The 19,461-nt window shown below is 46.4% G+C and overlaps 1 protein-coding gene across 2 annotated transcripts in view; it reads right to left on the bottom strand.

Moving 5' to 3' along the window:
• Positions 1-19,461, bottom strand: part of LPIN2 (lipin 2) — a 599,770-nt gene that overhangs the window by 203,572 nt on the left and 376,737 nt on the right. The window lies entirely within an intron of this gene.

Genomic DNA, 19,461 nt, shown 5'->3' with positions numbered 1-19,461 from the left:
CTCAATTTCTGTCCAAAAATGTTATACTAATGCAGGGTCATAATTACACCCTTTTTAACAGAACATTGCATTTAAGTCCGGAAAAAGCCATATTACATTCATATTACAAGGCCATTGCATAATGCACATTATTGAGGGACAAGTGTGCACAGTTCTTTGTCTTGATTCACTTTTTTTTTTTTTTTTAAATGTTTTTATTGGTTTTTGACACTACTGTTGATATATAATGAAAATGTCACTTACCCAGTGTACATCTGTTCGTGGCATCAGTCGCAGTAGATTCGCATGTTCTGCAATAGCTCGCCATCTGGTGTTGGGCCGGAGTGTTACAAGTTGTTTTTCTTCGAAGAAGTCTTTCGAGTCACGGGACCGAGTGACTCCTCCTTTTGTCTCCATTGCGCATGGGCGTCGACTCCATCTTCGATTGTTTTTCCCCGCAGAGGGTGAGGTAGGAGTTGAATTGTAGTAATAGTGCCCATGCAATGGAGTGACTAAGTATGCACCTATTTAAGGTTGAGATGATACATATATAAATAATTGAAGGTAACTTCCAAACTGCTACAGGCTCCCGGGGAGGCGGGTGGGCACATGCGAATCTACTGCGACTGATGCCACGAACAGATGTACACTGGGTAAGTGACATTTTCAGTTCGATGGCATCTGTCGCTGTAGATACGCATGTTCTGCATAGACTAGTAAGCAGTTATTTCCCCAAAAGCGGTGGATCAGCCTGTAGGAGTGGAAGTAGTCTGAAATAATGTTCTTAATACGGCTTGACCTACTGTGGCTTGTTGTGCGGATAACACGTCTACACAGTAGTGCTTGGTGAATGTGTGAGGCGTAGACCATGTGGCTGCCTTACATATTTCTTGCATTGGGATGTTTCCTAGAAAGGCCATGGTAGCACCTTTCTTTCTGGTTGAGTGTGCCCTTGGTGTAATGGGCAGCTGTCGTTTAGCTTTAAGGTAGCAGATTTGGATGCATTTAACTATCCATCTGGCTATACCTTGTTTTGAAATTGGGTTTCCTGCATGAGGTTTTTGAAATGCAATAAAGAGTTGTTTAGTCTTTCTGATGTTTTTTGTTCTGTCAATGTAATACATCAATGCTCTTTTGACATCTAATGTATGTAGTGCCCTTTCAGCTACGGTATCTGGCTGTGGAAAGAACACTGGAAGTTCCACTGTTTGATTTAGATGGAACGGTGAAATAACCTTTGGCAAAAATTTAGGATTGGTCCTTAGGACGACTTTATTTTTGTGTAGTTGTATAAAAGGTTCCTGTATTGTAAACGCCTGAATCTCGCTTACTCTTCTTAGGGAAGTAATGGCGATGAGAAATGCCACCTTCCAGGTTAGGAACTGTATGTCGCAGGAGTGCATGGGTTCAAAAGGTGGACCCATAAGTCTAGTTAGGACAACATTTAGGTTCCATGAAGGAACAGGTGGTGTTCTTGGTGGTATAATTCTCCTAAGGCCCTCCATGAATGCTTTAATGACTGGTATCTTATATAGGGAAGTTGAATAGGTAGTCTGCAGGTATGCAGATATTGCTGCAAGGTGTATTTTAATGGAAGAGAAAGCTAGGTTAGATTTTTGTAAGTGAAGCAAGTAACCCACTACATGTTCTGGAGTTGTGTGTAATGGTTGTATTTGATTAATATGGCAGTAGCAAACAAACCTCTTCCATTTACTTGCATAGCAGTGCCTGGTGGATGGCCTTCTGGCTTGTTTTATGACTTCCATACATTCTTGGGTAAGTTGTAAGTGCCCGAATTCTAGGATTTCAGGAGCCAGATTGCTAGATTCAGCGATGCTGGATCTGGGTGTCTGATCTTTTGGTTGTGCTGTGTCAACAGATCTGGCCTGTTGGGCAATTTGATGCAGGGTACCACTGATAGGTCTAGCAGCGTTGTGTACCAGGGTTGCCTTGCCCAAGTTGGTGCTATCAATATGAGTTTGAGTTTGCTTTGACTGAGTTTGTTTACCAGGTAAGGAAGGAGAGGGAGAGGAGGAAAAGCGTAAGCAAATATCCCTGACCAGTTCATCCATAGGGCATTGCCTTGGGATTGTTTGTGTGGGTATCTGGATGCGAAGTTTTGGCATTTTGCGTTCTCCCTTGTCGCAAACAAGTCTATATGAGGTGTTCCCCAGAGTTTGAAATAAGTGTTCAGAATTTGGGGGTGAATTTCCCATTCGTGGACCTGTTGGTGATCTCGAGAGAGATTGTCTGCGAGTTGATTTTGGATCCCTGGTATAAACTGTGCTATTAGGCGAATTTGGTTGTGAATTGCCCAATGCCAAATCTTTTGTGCTAGCAGGCTTAACTGCGTGGAGTGCGTCCCCCCCTGCTTGTTTAGATAATACATTGTTGTCATGTTGTCTGTTTTGACGAGAATGTATTTGTGAACTATTATTGGTTGGAAAGCTTTTAGTGCTTGAAAAACTGCTAGAAGTTCTAGGTGATTGATATGCAGTTTTGTTTGATGTACGTTCCATTGTCCTTGTATGCTGTGTTGATCGAGGTGTGCTCCCCACCCTGTCATGGAAGCATCTGTTATTACGTATTGTGGCACTGGGTCTTGGAAAGGCCGCCCCTTGTTTAAATTTATGTTGTTCCACCACAGAAGCGAGAGGTAAGTTTGGCGGTCTATTAACACCAGATCTAGAAGGTGACCCTGTGCTTGAGACCACTGTGATGCTAGGCATTGTTGTAAGGGCCTCATGTGCAGTTTTGCGTTTGGGACAATGGCTATGCATGAAGACATCATGCCTAGGAGTTGTAATACCATCTTTGCCTGTATCTTTTGTGTTGGATACATGCGTTGTATGATGGTGTTGAAATTTAGAATTCTTTGTGGACTTGGAGTGGCTACTCCCTTTGATGTGTCTATTATGGCTCCTAGGTATTGTTGTACCTTGCGCGGCAGAATGTTGGATTTTGTAAAGTTGACGGTGAACCCGAGTTTGAAGAGGGTTTGTATGATCTGATTTGTGTGATTTGAGCACTGTATGAACAAATGGGCCTTGATTAGCCAGTCGTCCAAATATGGGAACACATGTATTTGCTGCCTTCTTATGTGTGCAGCGACTACCGCTAGACATTTGGTAAAGACTCTTGGTGCGGTTGTTAATCCGAAAGGCAGTACCTTGAATTGGTAATGTATTCCTTTGAATACAAACCTTAGGTATTTCCTGTGCGATGGGTGTATTGGTATATGGAAATAAGCATCCTTGAGGTCTAAAGTTGCCATGTAGTCGTGTAGTTTTAGCAATGGCAATACTTCTTGTAGTGTGACCATGTGGAAGTGGTCTGATTTGATGAAAGTGTTCACTACTCTGAGGTCTAGGATTGGTCTCAGTGTTTTGTCCTTCTTTGGTATCAGAAAGTACAGTGAGTAACCTCCTGTGTTTATTTGTGTGTTTGGCACTAATTCGATTGCATTCTTTTGCAATAGTGCCTGCACTTCTATCTCCAGGAGATTGGAATGGTGTGTTGTTAAATTTTGTGCTTTTGGTGGTATGTTTGGAGGGAATTGTAGAAATTCTATGCAATAACCATGTTGGATAATTGCTAGAACCCAAGTGTCTGTAGTGATTTCCTCCCATGCTTTGTAATAATGACCTATTCTTCCCCCCACTGGTGTTGTGTGGAGGGGGTGAGTGACATGTGAGTCACTGTTTAGTAGTAGGGGTTTTGGGGCTTTGAAATCTTCCTCTATTTCTAGGGAATTGCCCTCCTCTATATTGTCCCCGAAAACCTCCTCTATACTGTCCCTGGTAACTGGACGGTGTGGCTTGTGAGGTGCTGGCTTGTGTGCTTTGACCCCGAAACCCCCCTCGAAAGGGCGTTTTACGGAATGTGCTGTAATTCCCTCTGCTCTGCGGGGAGTAGAGTGCGCCCATGGCTTTGGCAGTGTCCGTATCTTTTTTGAGTTTCTCAATCGCTGTGTCCACTTCTGGACCGAACAGTTCTTTTTCATTAAAAGGCATATTGAGAACTGCTTGTTGAATCTCTGGTTTAAATCCAGACGTTCGGAGCCATGCATGCCTTCTGATAGTTACAGATGTATTAATTGTCCGTGCAGCTGTATCTGCAGCGTCCATGGAGGAGCGGATCTGGTTGTTGGAAATGGTCTGTCCCTCCTCAACCACTTGTTTTGCCCTATTTTGTAAGTCCTTGGGCAGATGTTCAATGAGATGTTGCATCTCGTCCCAGTGGGCTCTGTCATAGCGCGCAAGTAGTGCCTGGGAGTTCGCGATGCGCCACTGGTTTGCAGCTTGTGCTGCGACTCTTTTACCAGCTGCATCGAACTTGCGGCTTTCTTTATCTGGGGGTGGTGCATCTCCAGATGTGTGAGAGTTGGCCCTTTTCCTAGCTGCTCCTACAACGACAGAGTCTGGTGGCAGCTGTGTAGTGATGAAAACCGGGTCTGTAGGAGGCGCCTTATACTTTTTTTCCACCCTTGGTGTGATTGCCCTACTTTTGACCGGCTCCTTAAAGATGTCTTTTGCGTGCCGGAGCATACCAGGGAGCATAGGCAGGCTTTGGTATGAGCTGTGGGTGGAGGAGAGTGTGTTGAATAAGAAATCATCCTCGACCTGTTCTGAGTGGAGGCTTACGTTGTGAAATTGTGCTGCTCTAGCCACCACTTGAGAATACGCGGTGCTGTCTTCTGGTGGAGATGGCTTTGTAGGGTATGCCTCCGGACTGTTATCTGACACTGGGGCGTCGTATAGGTCCCATGCGTCCTGATCTTGGTCACCCTGGCTCATGGTGGTGTGAGCTGGGGAGTGTGATGGAGTTTGTGCTGGTGAGACGTTAATCACGGGCGGAGGAGAGGGTGGTGGGGTAACTCTTTTCACCACTTTTGGTTGTGGTGTCTGTGCAGTCTGGAACTCCAACCTTCTCTTTCTCCTAATGGGGGGAAGGGTGCTTATTTTTCCTGTCCCCTGCTGTATGAAGATACGCTTTTGCGTATGGTCCACATCAGTTGCTTGTAGCTCTTCCTCAAACCTATGCTTCTGCATTTGGGAGGTTAGCGAGTGCTCTTCTGTATAAGAGCCTGAAGCTGGGTCGCTTGCAGTTTGTTTCGGCATCGAAACCCTGTCTGCGTGTTTTTTCGGCTCCGAGGTGACTTTTTTCTTTTTCGGGGCCGAAACCTCTCGGCGTCGATCTGTTTCGGTGCCGCTGTCTCGGCGTCGAGCCGTGTCCACACCGGCATCTCGGTGTCGAGGCTTGTCTCCAGCACTTTCTCGGTCCCGAGAAGCCTGCGTGCCGGTGTCTCGACCGGAGTCGGACGATCTCGGCACTGTTTGGGCCTTTTTCGGTGCCGACGGTCGGTCACCGAATTTATGGGTCGAGCCATGGCCTGGTGGCAGTGGCGTCCCCTGGGCCTTGTAAATGTTCCTCTGAGTGGATTTCGACGTCTTACTCACGGTTTGTGTATCGTCGAATCCTTCGGAGTCTGAGTCTTGGATCGAGAAGGTACCTTCCTCTTCCTGTTCCTCGAACTCCCGTTGGGCTGTCGGTGCGGACGCCATCTGAAGTCTTCTGGCTCGACGGTCTCGGAGTGTTTTTCGGGACCAGAACGCACGACAGGCCTCGCAGGTGTCTTCGCTGTGCTCAGGTGACAGGCACAGGTTGCAGACCAAGTGTTGGTCTGTGTAGGGGTATTTATTGTGGCATTTGGGGCAGAAACGGAACGGGGTCCGTTCCATCGGCGTTCTTCAGCACGCGGTCGGGCCGACCAGGCCCCGACGGAGGATCGAAAAACTACCCCGAAGGGCACAGGAGCTCTTCGATCTTCGATGCGGTGTGGAATCTAAGTACGCCAATCCCGAACGCAACAATACCGACGAAAATCTTCCGAAATTAGCTAATTTTCCGTTCCGAAACTCGGAGCGACAGGAACACGTCCGAACCCGATGGCGGAAAAAAAAAACAATCGAAGATGGAGTCGACGCCCATGCGCAATGGAGACAAAAGGAGGAGTCACTCGGTCCCGTGACTCGAAAGACTTCTTCGAAGAAAAACAACTTGTAACACTCCGGCCCAACACCAGATGGCGAGCTATTGCAGAACATGCGTATCTACAGCGACAGATGCCATCGAACATAGTGTTTCACACATTTTCATTATCAATTTCTACTGAACAAGTCTTACACTTCTACATTTTCTTTTATAATTTGTTCAATAAAATATAATTTCAATTCATTCTACAATCAATTCAAGCTTGTGTGTTATATTTTAGTACACGTATTTTGGCATCCAGTTGGTGTGCCACATTTCTGTTCTCTGGGTTGTTTTCAAATGTTGTTTGACAGATTCATCACTGCAGTTTGTGCTGCCACGTTCACACGTAGTTTATCTTTGCCCAAACAATAAAAAGTAGTAAAATCAACAACTAAGTACAAGACGAGAGGAGTGCGCAGGGACGAGAAGAGTGCACGGAGATGAGAGGAGTGCGCGGAGATGAGAGGAGTGGGCGGAGACGAGAGGAGTGCTTCCGGAGCTGCAGAACAGACGCGGGCAGCAGAAAAAAAGGTTGCGGCGAGGATGCGCCTCTATTGTGGAGGACGCTCACGACCAGCTGGCAGAGAAGACAGGGCAAGAAGGCAGTGGGAGGACGCTGCGGCAGAGGAACACTTAACCCAACATGAGCAGTAGTAGTTGAAACGGACAGACAGAAGGGCGGTAGGGACAATAGGAAGTGATCAGGTTGGGGGGGGGGAAAACAGAGGAGGTTTGTGATCCACGACTCACGTGGCCCCTAAACCAGCCCTCAAACAGGCCTAGATTGATTGGAGCGGACCAGGAATTGAGCCCCGGTTGCCTTTGCCTCCTTCTTTGTTCCCAGGTGGTGGCAGATTGGTGGGGGGTCACGCATGGCATAGGGTGGTGGAAGAAGTCAATCCTGTACAGCTTACACTACCTCTTCTGCATATTTCTAGCCTTGCTTTTGCCTCCACTTCTGCTATACCCTCCTGCTGCACACGCCCATGTACCACTCCAGTACCAAGATTTCATCCCTAGCACATTGGTGCTTGGCAACCCGCGGATTTAGCATAGAAGGGGCATCAAGAGAAGGGATAAGTCAAAACAGTCAATCTGATGATATAAGGTTATATAAGAGTGTAAACTGCCACAAGATGATCAGAAGACGGCGTTCACAGGTCAGCTGGTTGGCCTGAATAACGACGACTTGTGATGCAAGGACAGACAGAGCGCACTGCAAGACCCCTGGCATTACTAGACCGGCGTGGTGTGCACAGCTGTGGTGTTAGAGCCAGGGCCTTAGGGTAGAGGCAGAGATGCGCTGAAGTGGCTGGGCTAGGTCCCGGTGCAGCTTGCACCACTTCGTGTGCTCCCCGGTCACCTCGACCCATGTGATATGTGGTGGACAAGGCGGCAACTTCCTGCGAGTTTCAGCACAATTGTTGATACAACGTAATAATGGCATAACAAAGGTATACAGTTGTTGGATATTAGCAATATTATAATAATCATGGTTGGAAAACTGTGCACGGCGCTATAGAAAATGACCCTGACATGCAGAAGAACTTTCAGTGCAAGGCAGGTGGCCCTGAGGTGCTCGAAAGAGTGTTGAACAGACTGATAAGAATACATCCCAAAGCAAAAGCACTTGGGTTGAAGGAGCCTAGGCTTATGACGGGCTGCAGATGTTCCTCTTGGTGTCAAGCTTATAGGGCCTGATCCTTCCTCCCCTGTAATTCTATCGGGTGGTAACAATCCCAGTGGCAGTGACACTGAGGCCATGGTGAATCTGGCCACCCACAGACCTCCAATGGGGCTGATAACTAGCTTCTACCAGAAGGTAGACAACGTGTCTTGCCAGCAGCAGACTGCTGAGCAAATAGGGCAAGCTGAGCCAACAGGACCGGAGGCGCTAGTAGTAATGCAAGGCTAGGCACCTGAGAAAAGGTGCAGGAGAGAATCCTGCAGCGAAGAACCCTGCAATGGCAGTACAAAGGAAGTCAACGGGATGAGGACTACTGAAGACGCTGAGATAGCTCTATCTGGTCTTTCAAGGCTAGTATCCACGCAATAGCAAACTTGCTACACCTAGGAATAAACAAAGCACGATGAGCTACTTGAAGGAGGAGAGTGAGCCCATGGCTCTGTCCCAGAGTAGGGAGGAGCATAAGGTTCTGCTCCATAGTTGCTCCAGCAGAGACCTAATGGTGCCAAGTGATCACTTGGGAGACGTCAAGCATCTGGGAAATGTCAACCAAAATTGGAAAAGTAGCTACTTTAATGAATGTTCTCCCATGTTTCTTGACTATATACTCCCTGATGTACTGTATAGTCCAGTAGCTACCAAGATTAAGGCAAGTGAAAGAAAGATTGGATCCTGCAAACTGCCCGATGCCTTTCTAACATCAGATGCAGATCCCGAGGCCTGGAGGGAGGCTGCAATCGGTACTTATTTAGTTAACAACAGAATTGCCTCCAGTGGAGGGCTCTACTTGGATGGTTCCATATTTTAGAGTATTCCTGGTAGCCAGTACTCGAGGGTTAACGCTATGCCTGCAGAGCCCCCACAAGGTTTTATAACTTCTGAGGCCATGACTGCATTAAATAATGTGTTAGCATCGATCCTTGCTCTATTGGAGAAATTTCTTGGGGGAACAGACCATATTGAGACATTACTATGATCTTACAGGCTCTAGTCCCTGGAGGTAGGACAGATGAATGGAACCGAGATACACTTCTCCAGTTCCATCGGCATGACGGCCTTAGCCGTACTAAACTAAATCTCCAATAGCTAAAAGGAACACTGTACAAACGCAAACTTCAGATTCGAATCCTGAATAGCCTAATACAACCTGATGTGATTATGGTCAACCCTTGCGATGATGGCAACTTTGGCTGTGGAGAGGGTGAGGGGGCTAGCATAGTAGAGAGGGCTATTCTGCCCACAGAGGATCACCGGGCTGGTCACCCCGAAAAACCCACTGCTACTACTAAATACAAGCAGCCTCTGGTCGACACCATGGAACTCGAAGTAAGAACTCAGGGCTGGCGGGATAAAGCCTCAGACAAAGTAGGTAGCGAGACACCTAAGGGTACTAAGAAAAAGGAAAAGGTTGCAAAAATATGGAAGGGGACAGCAACATTTCCAGTCTACTCCTTGAAATGGCTTTTCTCCAACGCTAAGAGCCGAGAAGACAGTGGCGTAGACCCAGACACTACCTATAATGTCATGCTAGATGCGGAGAGCACAGTTGTCAGCAATCCAACCATTTCACTGTTGGATAAAGACACATGGCAGAACAGAAGCAGCGGGGTTAAAAAAGGGACTTCCGGAACAGGTGAGGAGGGGCCAGTCAAATGGAAGAAGTAGACTGCCTAGAACATCCTCCAAGGACCACTCATAACAACAGCAGGCAAATTAGGATCCCCAATTATGGCGAGAAGAAAACTGGGAATAACTGCGAGGACTGGTAACGGCTGGCAGCTGTATTGGCCGGCAACGCAGGAGCCACTCCTAGAGTGAGATTTGACTGAGCAGAGACGCAACACCCTTGTTATTTTGTTACCCCCTCTACACATATTGTTTGTACACCCACCTCACACAATAACTCAAAGGGGGGTTGTGCACAAGCATTGTCATGGAATACAGCAGGCCTCGCTAGCAAAATGGAAGATAAGGATTGGCTAGAATTTGTTAGTACATATGGCATTTGTTGCTTCCAAGAAACCCGGGCTCTAGGTGCAATCTAAGCGAATGAGTTTCTGGGGGTTGATACACTGGCCGCCCGTTCTAGGAAGGGGCGGTCATCTGGTGGCCTTTCAATATGGGTTTCGTGCAAACCAAATTGCAAAGCAGAGCAAGTAGACTCGCTACCTATGTCGCTTTTTGCTAACATCCTGCATGTGCAACATAGGTCTGGGGAGGGCTTGGACGGGGCAGAGAGGGATAGACATCTTGAACGTATACATCCCACCAGGATGATCACCGGAGGACCAGAAACTCTGGAAAGACTGTTCCACATATATTGGAAATGCTAAACAGGCTGCAATAGATGAAAAATTAGCAAGGGATAATAAAGGAGGCAGAAATTTGTTGCTGATTTGTGGAGATTTCAACACCCCAAGCTGCAATGACATCGATAATAGTGGAATCGCAATGGAAGATCACAGTTTAGGGATTCCTGAGTCCGATATATGCTGCTTCAAGTCTTCAAATATCCAAGACCCCAAGTGGATTACGGAAACTCCTCACGTGCTTTGAGGAATTTTGTTCCTTGCGGGGACTTGAAATCAATGTCTCCAAAACCAAATTAATGACGCTCAATATCCACAGATCCTTCAGAGGGAAGTTTATCCTCGAGGGTACCCCACTTGAAAAGGTGGGTACATTTAGTTACCTGGGCCTAATGTTAACAATTTTTTTTTATTGGAAATCACATATTGCAAAGCAGGCACTAAAACTAAAGCAAACAACAGGGGTTTTAATAAAGGATTTTAATCTCTTGCACACCAAACCAATATGCCCTGCACTCCAGATATATGAAGCTAATGCTGTGAGCTTGACTCTTTACGGAGCTGAACTATGGGGCTATGCCAAAGCCCAAGAAATAACAATCTCTGAAAATAATTTCCTAAGAAATCCCGTGTCCCTCCTGCCAAGCACTCCACTGTTCCCCCTTTTTAAGGACCTGGGCATGAAAGGTATTGGCCACAAAGTCCACCTACGTCCCCTCTTGTACTAGTGGCGTCTTTGGACAACCCCAGAGCTTGCTTCATTTACTGTTGCCCTGCAGGTCATTTTAGAAACTGACCGTTCTCATAGTATCCCCTGGCTCAGATACATCAAGGGGTTACTTTATTCACTTGGGCTTAGAGAACTCCGGGACTCTCCAACTACTGGCTCCTTTCCATCAAACATTGACCTAAAAAAAAGTGTACTGGCAAATGGTAGCCTCTGAAGATCAGGGCGTTGCACTTCACTCCACACTATCATGTGAATCTGCCAACCTAAAAGAGACGTGCAAATACGAGGCCTTCTGGGACATAATCACGGTGCCTAGAGAAAGGAAATTGTACTTCCAGTTCCGTACAGACACTTTGCCACTAAGATCACTTACTACTTAGCTCCTTAGCACCTATTGAAAACTTCCCTTATGTTTTGTTTGTCTGCCCTGCATACGCTGCCTCTCGTAGGAAATGGTTGGCTCCGGCTTGTAGACTGCTGGTAGTCCGCATGTCTGAGATAGCCTTTCGAATTCTAAGATCAGACACTCGCTCGATGTTAGTGATTGCTGTTGCCAAGTTCCTTGGGGTTAGTTTGATTGTTAGAGGAAAACGTTTATCTGTATAATGGTTTTAGTAAGAATATATCAATTCACTCTGGGAGTGCACTATTATTTTTATTTAGTTATACGTACTCTACATGTTTTATATAACCTTGTGTATTTATTTATTGCTACGTGCTTTTAGGGCCGCTGTGGCCGAAAAGGATCTCTCGACTGACAAATGATCATCTTCGCTTTGCTAATGGGCGACCATGTTGGATGGTGCTGCCAAGGCAACCTTCAACAATGGAAACTGCTCTTCGGTCACTGACTACGTAATTATTAATGTTGAAGCATGGAAGACCATCCTTGATATGGCCATGATCAGTAGGGTAGAAAGTGACCATAACTCACTTATCTTCATCATGAGTATGAGTGTCTTGGGGATAGATAACGAGATAGGAAGGGCCCAGGGTACTATGAGGGCAAGATCGCCCTATCAAATTGTAGAAGGAGAACAAGGTGGGATGATGAGAAGTACCTGCGAGAACTCCCGCAACTTGATCATATAGTGGCAAATATGGACAATCTATTTTAGACGACCCGACTAGCGACAGCTCCTCGATCTTAACCACATATGATACTATGGTAAGGGGAGTGGAGGGCCATGTGGACCAAGCCTGCAGAAACCAGGCTAGCTGGCAAAAATAGAGGGGGCAGACTGGGGATAAAGATTGGTTTGATGAGGAATGTGTGAGGGCAAAGAGATCTGTCTCCTTTGCCTTAATATGGCACCATAACAGCCGTACCAATGAAGAGGAATTAAGAGAGTGTGGAAGAGGATATAAGTGCCTATTGGCTGCTAAGAAATTGCTGTACCAAAATACCAACGGGCAGAACTAGGGGAGGTCTCAGCTGAGAACAACTCAAAGAAATTCTGGGACTTGGTAGCCAGAGTAGGGTAGGGAAGGGAACTGTGAATGCTGTAGAAACTTTTATAGATCCAGTTGTCTTGGTCCATCACTTTAGTACCCTTTTGCAGTACTGGTCTGGCTGGTCCCTCGGATTCCAATGCAATGCAAAATGGCCTACCCACCTGCCTCAACCCAATAGAAATACTAATTCCGGAAGTATTCAGAGCACTGGGAGCTATGAAAAAGTATAAGGCTCCTGGCCGCGATTTGGTGCCCATTGACCTTTATTGTAAGGCACCCTGTTATCTAGGAAGACTCCTTACTAAGGTGTTCAACGCATCCCTTGGGGGGGAATGTAGTACCTCTGTCCTGGCGCTCTGCTATTAATGGTCCGATCTACAAGAAGGGCGATCGAGGCCATCCTGCTAATTATCGTCCAATCTCCCTTCTTGATGGAGCCGGGAAGGTGTTAGGGAAAGAATTGCTTAACCGGCTGCATCAGTTGGTAGATGTCCAGGACATTATGATAGAAGTGCAAGCTGGATTTCGATCTCGAGTGGGGACAATTGATCAGGTTATCTGCCTCTACACAATCGCATATAAATTCACAGTAATCAGGAGGTCTTCACTATATTTTGTCTTTATAGACCTAAAAGCTACCTTTGATTCAGTAGATAGGGGGAAACTCTGGAGGTCACTGCTGGATATAGTGGTGGATGCTTCTCTAGTGAAAGCTAACGCAGCGCTGCACTCAGCCAACACGGCCAGGTGAGGTACGGGATGGTTGGGGAGTGCACTGACGCCTTTTTGGGTACAAAAAGGTGTATGGCGGGCTGTGTTTTGGCACCTCTGCTCTTCAGCCTTTTCCTGAATGATGTGGCCCATTACCTCCTAGAAGTACAGTTAGATGTCCCTGTTGTAGCTGGCAGGAGGATCCCAATATTACTACTTGCAGATGATGCAGTGCTTATGGCACGTACAGAAAACGCAGCCCATGGATTACTTGGTTGTTTTGTAAAATACTGTGAGAAAAAAAATCACTGATTATTAATTGTACCAAGACCATATGTATGACTGTGCGGCCATCCCCAAACCTTAGGTGGAAATTAGCAATTAATGATGTACCAATCAAAGTCATTAAGCATTTTGATTACCAGGGCGGGTGGTTCTCGAATAGTCTAAATTGGGACAACCATGTGCGAAAGGCAGCTTTAGTGTTAAGGCAAGAAGCGGGAACAATACTGAAGTTCAAGTGCAAGGCTGGAGCCAGAAGTATTAGTACCATCCTGAAAATATATGCTCAAAAGGCAGTGGCGGCAGCACTTTATGGCAGCACTAGGGCCAGTGTTATACTGGGCAAGGTTGGTGCACAATCCCAAGGCAGTAGTATATTTGGAAACCCTTGAAGAGGTCACCGCGAGTGGTGGATGCGGGGGGGATAATCAAGCAGGGCTCATGTCAAAAAGACTTTAGAAAAACTTCATCTAGAGGATCTGTGGGCTGACCCCAGTAGGATTGCGTAGGACACTGTGGGACAGTGTAGGAAAATGGCTCCTTGTTGCAGTTACCTCCCCACTTTTTGCCTGATATTGATGCTGACTTGACAGACTGTGCTGGGACCCTGCTAACCAGGCCCAAGCACCAGTGTTCTTTCACTAAAAAGGTACCATTGTTTCCACAATTGGCACACCCCTGGCACACAGATAAGTCCCTCGTAAAAGGTACCAGTGGTACCAAGGGCCCTGTGGCCAGGGAATGTCCCTAAGGGCTGCAGCATGTGTTGTGCCACCCTAAGGGACCCCTGACCTAACACATGCACACTGCCATTGCAGATTGTGTGTGTTGGTTCGGAGAGAAAGGCAAAGTCGACATGGCATCCCCCTCAGGATGCCATGCACACAAAACACTGCCTGTGGCATAGGTAAGTCACCCCTCTAGCAGGCCTTACAGCCCTAAGGCAGGGTGCACTATACCACAGGTGAGGGCATAGCTGCATGAACAATATGCCCCTACAGTGTCTAAATCCATTCTTAGACATTGTAAGTACAGTGTGGCCATTTTAAGTATATTGTCTGGGAGTTTGTCAAAACGAACTCCAAAGTTCCATAATGCCTACACTGAATATTGGAGGTTTGGTACCAAACTTCTCAGAATAATAAATCCACAGTGATGCCAGTGTTGGATTTATTAAAAATGCACTCAGAGGGCATCTTCGAGATGCCCCCTGTATTTTACCCAATCCGTCAATGCAGGACTGACTGGTCTGTGCCAGCCTGCCACTGAGAGACAAGTTTCTGACCCCATGTGGTGAGAGCCTTTGTGCTCTCTGGGGCCAGAAACAAAGCCTGCACTGGTTGGAGGTGCTTCACACCTCCCCCCTGCAGGAACTGTAACACACAGCAGTGAGCCTCAAAGGCTCAGGCTTCGTGTTACAATGCCCCAGGGCACTCCAGCTAGTGGAGATGCCCGCCCCCAAGACACAGCCCCCACTTTTGGCAGCAAGTCTGGGGAGATCATGGAAAAAACAAAGAGTCACCACCCCCTCAGCCAGGTCCACCCCTAAGGCGACCAGAGCTGAAGTGACCCCCTCCTTGGAAAATCCTTCATCTTGTTTTGGAGGATGTAGCCCAATAGGGATAGGGATGTGCTCCCCTCCCCAAAGGGATGGAGGGAGCACAAGGAGGGTGTAGCCATCCTCAAGGACAGTAGCCACTGGCTACTGCCCTGTGACCCTAACACACCCTTAAATTCAGTATTTAGGTGCGACCCTGAACCCAGAATTTCAGATTCCTGACGACCTAACAAGAAGAAGGACTGCTGACCTGAAAGCCCTGCAGAGAAGAAGAAAGACGACAACTGCTTTGGCCCCAGCTCTACCGGCCTGTCTCCTGATTCAAAGAACCTGCAACAGCACGCATCCTGTGGGCCCAGCGACCTCTGCCAACTCAGAGGACTGCCCTACAACTCCAAAGGACCAAGAACCTCCTGTGGACAGCGGCCATGTCTAAAACAACAAGAGGAAACCATCTTTAAAGAGACTCTCACCTCACTCCAGAAGCGTGAGTCCCCACCACTCTGCACCCAATGCCCTTGGCCCGTGTCCAGAGAAACCAACCCAACAGAGAGGACCCCCAGGCGACTCCAACTACGTGTCCACCCTGAGCCGACCTCTCTGCACCCCCACGACAATGCTTGCAGAGGGAATCCTGAGGACCCCCCTGACCACAACTGCCCGGTAAGAAGAAACTCGACAACTGGAAGAAGCACTGCACCCACAGCCCCCAGGCCTCTGAAGAACCAACCACTGGTGCAGCAGTGACCAGCAGGTGGTCCTCACCCTTGCCCAGTCGGTGGCTATCCCGAGAAGCCCCCCTGTGCCCTGCCTGCAACGTATGAGTGACCCCCTGGTCTCTCCATTGATTCCTATATGAAACCATAAGCTTTGTTTGCCCACCGACCGGCCGCCCCTGTGCCACTGAGGGTGTATTATGTGCACTTACTTGGGACATGCCAAACTGTGTAAATTACTGCTTTGATTCAAAGTTCTATCTTTACCTATGCAAAGTACATTACATTTAATGTACTTACATGCGATTTGAATCTTGTGGTTCTAAAATAAATTAAGAAAATAATATTTTTCTATTTAACAACCTATTGGCCTGGAGTTGTCATTAAGTGTGTGTTCTCATTTATTGCCTGTGTGTGTACAACAAATGCTTAACACCACCCTCTGATAAGCCTAACTGCTTGACCACACTACCACAAATAGACATTAGTATTACCTATTATTGCCACTGTCAAGCCTCTTGGGGAACCCCTGGACTCTGTGCACACTATCTCTCACTTTGAGATAGTACATACAAAGCCAACTTCCTACAGTCAGGTAAAAGATCGTACCAAGAACTCAATAAGATAAGGGTCTGTCAGGAATGTAAGTCCGATTCTATTGTAAGTTACTACTGTTACGACGTCTATAATCCTGCCCTTCCAAACTATTTGGATCTGTTGTATCATGAACTGAAGCGGCCCCTGTATATAAAATATAGGTTGGGCGTGGAGCCACTAAGATGCTATCTGGTCGATACCCGCAGGTTAGCGGCTGGTATGGAGTACTGTGACTGTAGGCCTGGGAAAGTAGACAATGTTGCCCACTTTACCCTGACTTGTAGGAAATTCGACGCAGTTCGGAGTCGGTGGCTCTACCCCTTAATTTAATCTAGCGGGACTAATTGTACAGAAACTGCACTTGCATTTAGTATAAGGCCAAGTAGTATTAGTGCACATAACTTGGTCACCTCGTAAATTTGGGCTGTATGGCCCTCTTTGAGGGAGTTACCAGCCAAGCTAGGGTTGACTGAATTATAAGATCTTGCCAGGTTCAGCACTGAAGCCCATATGAGATTAAACTATTACCCTCCCTGTATAGATGGGGTGGGTCCCATATTTATACCACGCCCTGGCAAAATCGTTAAATGCTTAAATATTCCCTCTTGGTATTTACTATCATGCCTACTGTTTAGTGAGTGACGGCTCAGCAGTAGTTGGCCTGGGTGGGGGGTTGTTCTCCTGTAGTTATAAATGATGGTATTATATTTGTACAAAAATGTACAAGGTGGTCCTTAGGATCAGTGAACTATGAGAAGATGTTTTATCGCTATTTTGCTTTTATTAATGACTATTTGTTTTATATGCAAATTAAGGCCCTCATTATGAACGTGGCGGTGTGGGCCGCCATGCCGGCGGTGGTGGGAAATCCCTCCAACCGGCATGGCGGCCCACACCGCCACATAATGAAGCCATGGAGGGCCACCATAGGCACCCCTCGCCCACCGTCAGGCTGCCTCCATAAGGCAGCCTGGCAGTGGATGGCATCATTATCCGACTGGGCAGCGCTGCTGCCACTTGGATAATGATCCCTTTGCCAGGGAAAGACTGGCTGAAGGGGTGCACCAGGGCGCCCCTGGGGCCCCCTTCACTGTCCATGCACTTGGCATGGGCTGTGCCCCATTGCACAGGTCTGCGCAACAGGTACAGCAGCACCCGCCGCACAGAGACATTGATGGTGGCTCCATGTGGAGCCGCCGGCAATGTCCCGGCCCAGAGGAATGTACCTTATACGGCCGGTTGACTTCCGGGGGACCTGGTGGTCACTGGAGAGACCGCCAGTGTAAACCGCTGTGTTCATAATGAGGGCCTAAGTCTCTTATTGTTTTCCTTATCTCTTTTTTTACTATTATATGCATGTAGCTGAAACAATTATTAATAAACAACTAAGTGAAATAAAAATGTAAACAAAATGTAAAACCCCCTGAGAACCACTTGTTTCACATACATGGACCCTTCCTTAAGCGAGTGAAAGAAAAGACCAGAAAGATACTACAAATATTGTTTTCTCCCTCACGTTAGTAACCTCTTGGTCAATCAGAAATATCTAGTCATGCACTTATCAGATATCAAGAGTACCTAACCTATAAACAAATAGATCAGGTCTAAGAAAAGCAAGAAGAAGAACCTCAAACAGTCAGCTATGTCAAGATGTGCATCTAAAGGATGCCATCTAGTTGGAAACAAAGGGGGGTCCAAAATGCATTCTCCCCATATAATTTTCCATAAAATATTGAACAGCAGCACAGAAAAAAAATGCCTGAAATGAATTACAGCAAACTTGACAGAAAGCTATATCTTTACCCAGAAATAACATTTTTTTATGATTTGGTGTGTATCTGTTTGGTAGTTTTTGAGAAATTAGGCTTCAAAATGTGTGTATATTTCAGAAGAGGAATTACTTAAAAAGAAAAAAAGACCAACAAGGCAGGCTTCTACCCTTTTCAATTTGAACCCCCGTCTGGGTGGGCTAGAGCCCGGGGGGTGGCACAACATTTATTTTTCTTTGAATAGGAGGCAGGAATGCGCCACCCTCCCAAGCCTTTTGAAGGCCCTGGGAACCCTATCCCACAGGGACAATTACATTTTTCGGGGAGGAGGCACGAAGCCCCCACCTTGAGCCATAGAATGGCCCCAGGTACCCTACCCATCTGGGGCCGATCACTTATTTGACAATAGACTGCGTGCCCTCCCCTGCCGGAGCCATACATTGCCCCAGGAGTACCATCCCCCAGGAAACTGTAGATTGCACCCACCCCGCAGGAGCAGAAAGAAAAGCTGCTCCCATCTAAACAAGAGCCGAACACTAGATTTCTTCTGCCCAACAGGGGCAAAAGAAAGGCTGCTTCCTACGGGGTCGAAACAAAGTAGTAGATCCTACTTCCACTGGCACACAGGATGGGTGCTGTCAAGTGAGCCAGCAGAGCTATGGGCTTTCCCCCTACAGCCCCCAACAGCCAGCAGAGTTGTGGGTACCCAGGGCAGGAACAGAATACCCATATTTACTATTCACTGCTTCTATGCAAGGAGAACCCAATAAGGTTGTGCAAGGGCTTATTATTGATATTTTGTGCCCCCCCCCCCCCCCCCCCCAGCAACATTATTATTATTTTTAAATTGCGTTAAGTCTCCTGGACTATTGAACACATGATCCCAGAAGAGCTTACCATTATTTTTAAAGCTGAAGCTATTATGCTCTTTAGAAATCCCCAGAGGTTGGTCCTATGGCTGCATTTCATAGCCAAAGAAACCTTTTTAAAAAATTAATCTTAAAGACATGTTTATGACAATCACTATTATTAAACATTGCAATGTGTAGTTATCAAATTGATTATACTTATTGTTGACTTTTTGACAAAGTCAATAGGTCTGTGTTATATATATTGATGTGCTAACCTCCTGATAAAGTCAATATGCATGCTTTTATATTCTGGTGTCCCAACCTTCTGACAAAGGCAGCACATCTGTCTTACCTAAAATTATACTCTTTTATATTGTTATTTAAATGTTGAACCTCAATAAAAAAATGTTTAAAGAGATGTTATAACCTAGGTCTCTTAATATCTTAGTTTTATTAAAAAATAAATAAAAACAAAACACAGAAATTCAGTGGAAAAAAAAAAATCAAAGGTTTAAGCAAGTTTAAAGTTAGGCGAGATGTAAAAATTTTTACTCTAAAATCCACTGATAGTGACCAGTTAGAGTCAACGGAAATAATTATAACTCACACCCTCACCATGCACTGCTAATGACCTCACATACTGTAGCACTCATGACATGTTCTTACGACATCATTGGTAACATAACTGACATCTGAAATTACCATTTATGAAAACACTAAGCATGGCTGGGGCGTGTGTTACAGTTATTTCAGTTACCTGTAAGTGATGAATTTCAGTGGT

The sequence above is a fragment of the Pleurodeles waltl genome, chromosome 2_2, assembly GCF_031143425.1.
Source record: "Pleurodeles waltl isolate 20211129_DDA chromosome 2_2, aPleWal1.hap1.20221129, whole genome shotgun sequence".
NCBI classification, from domain to species: domain Eukaryota; kingdom Metazoa; phylum Chordata; class Amphibia; order Caudata; family Salamandridae; genus Pleurodeles; species Pleurodeles waltl.
This window is presented reverse-complemented; position numbering and strand designations above follow the sequence as displayed.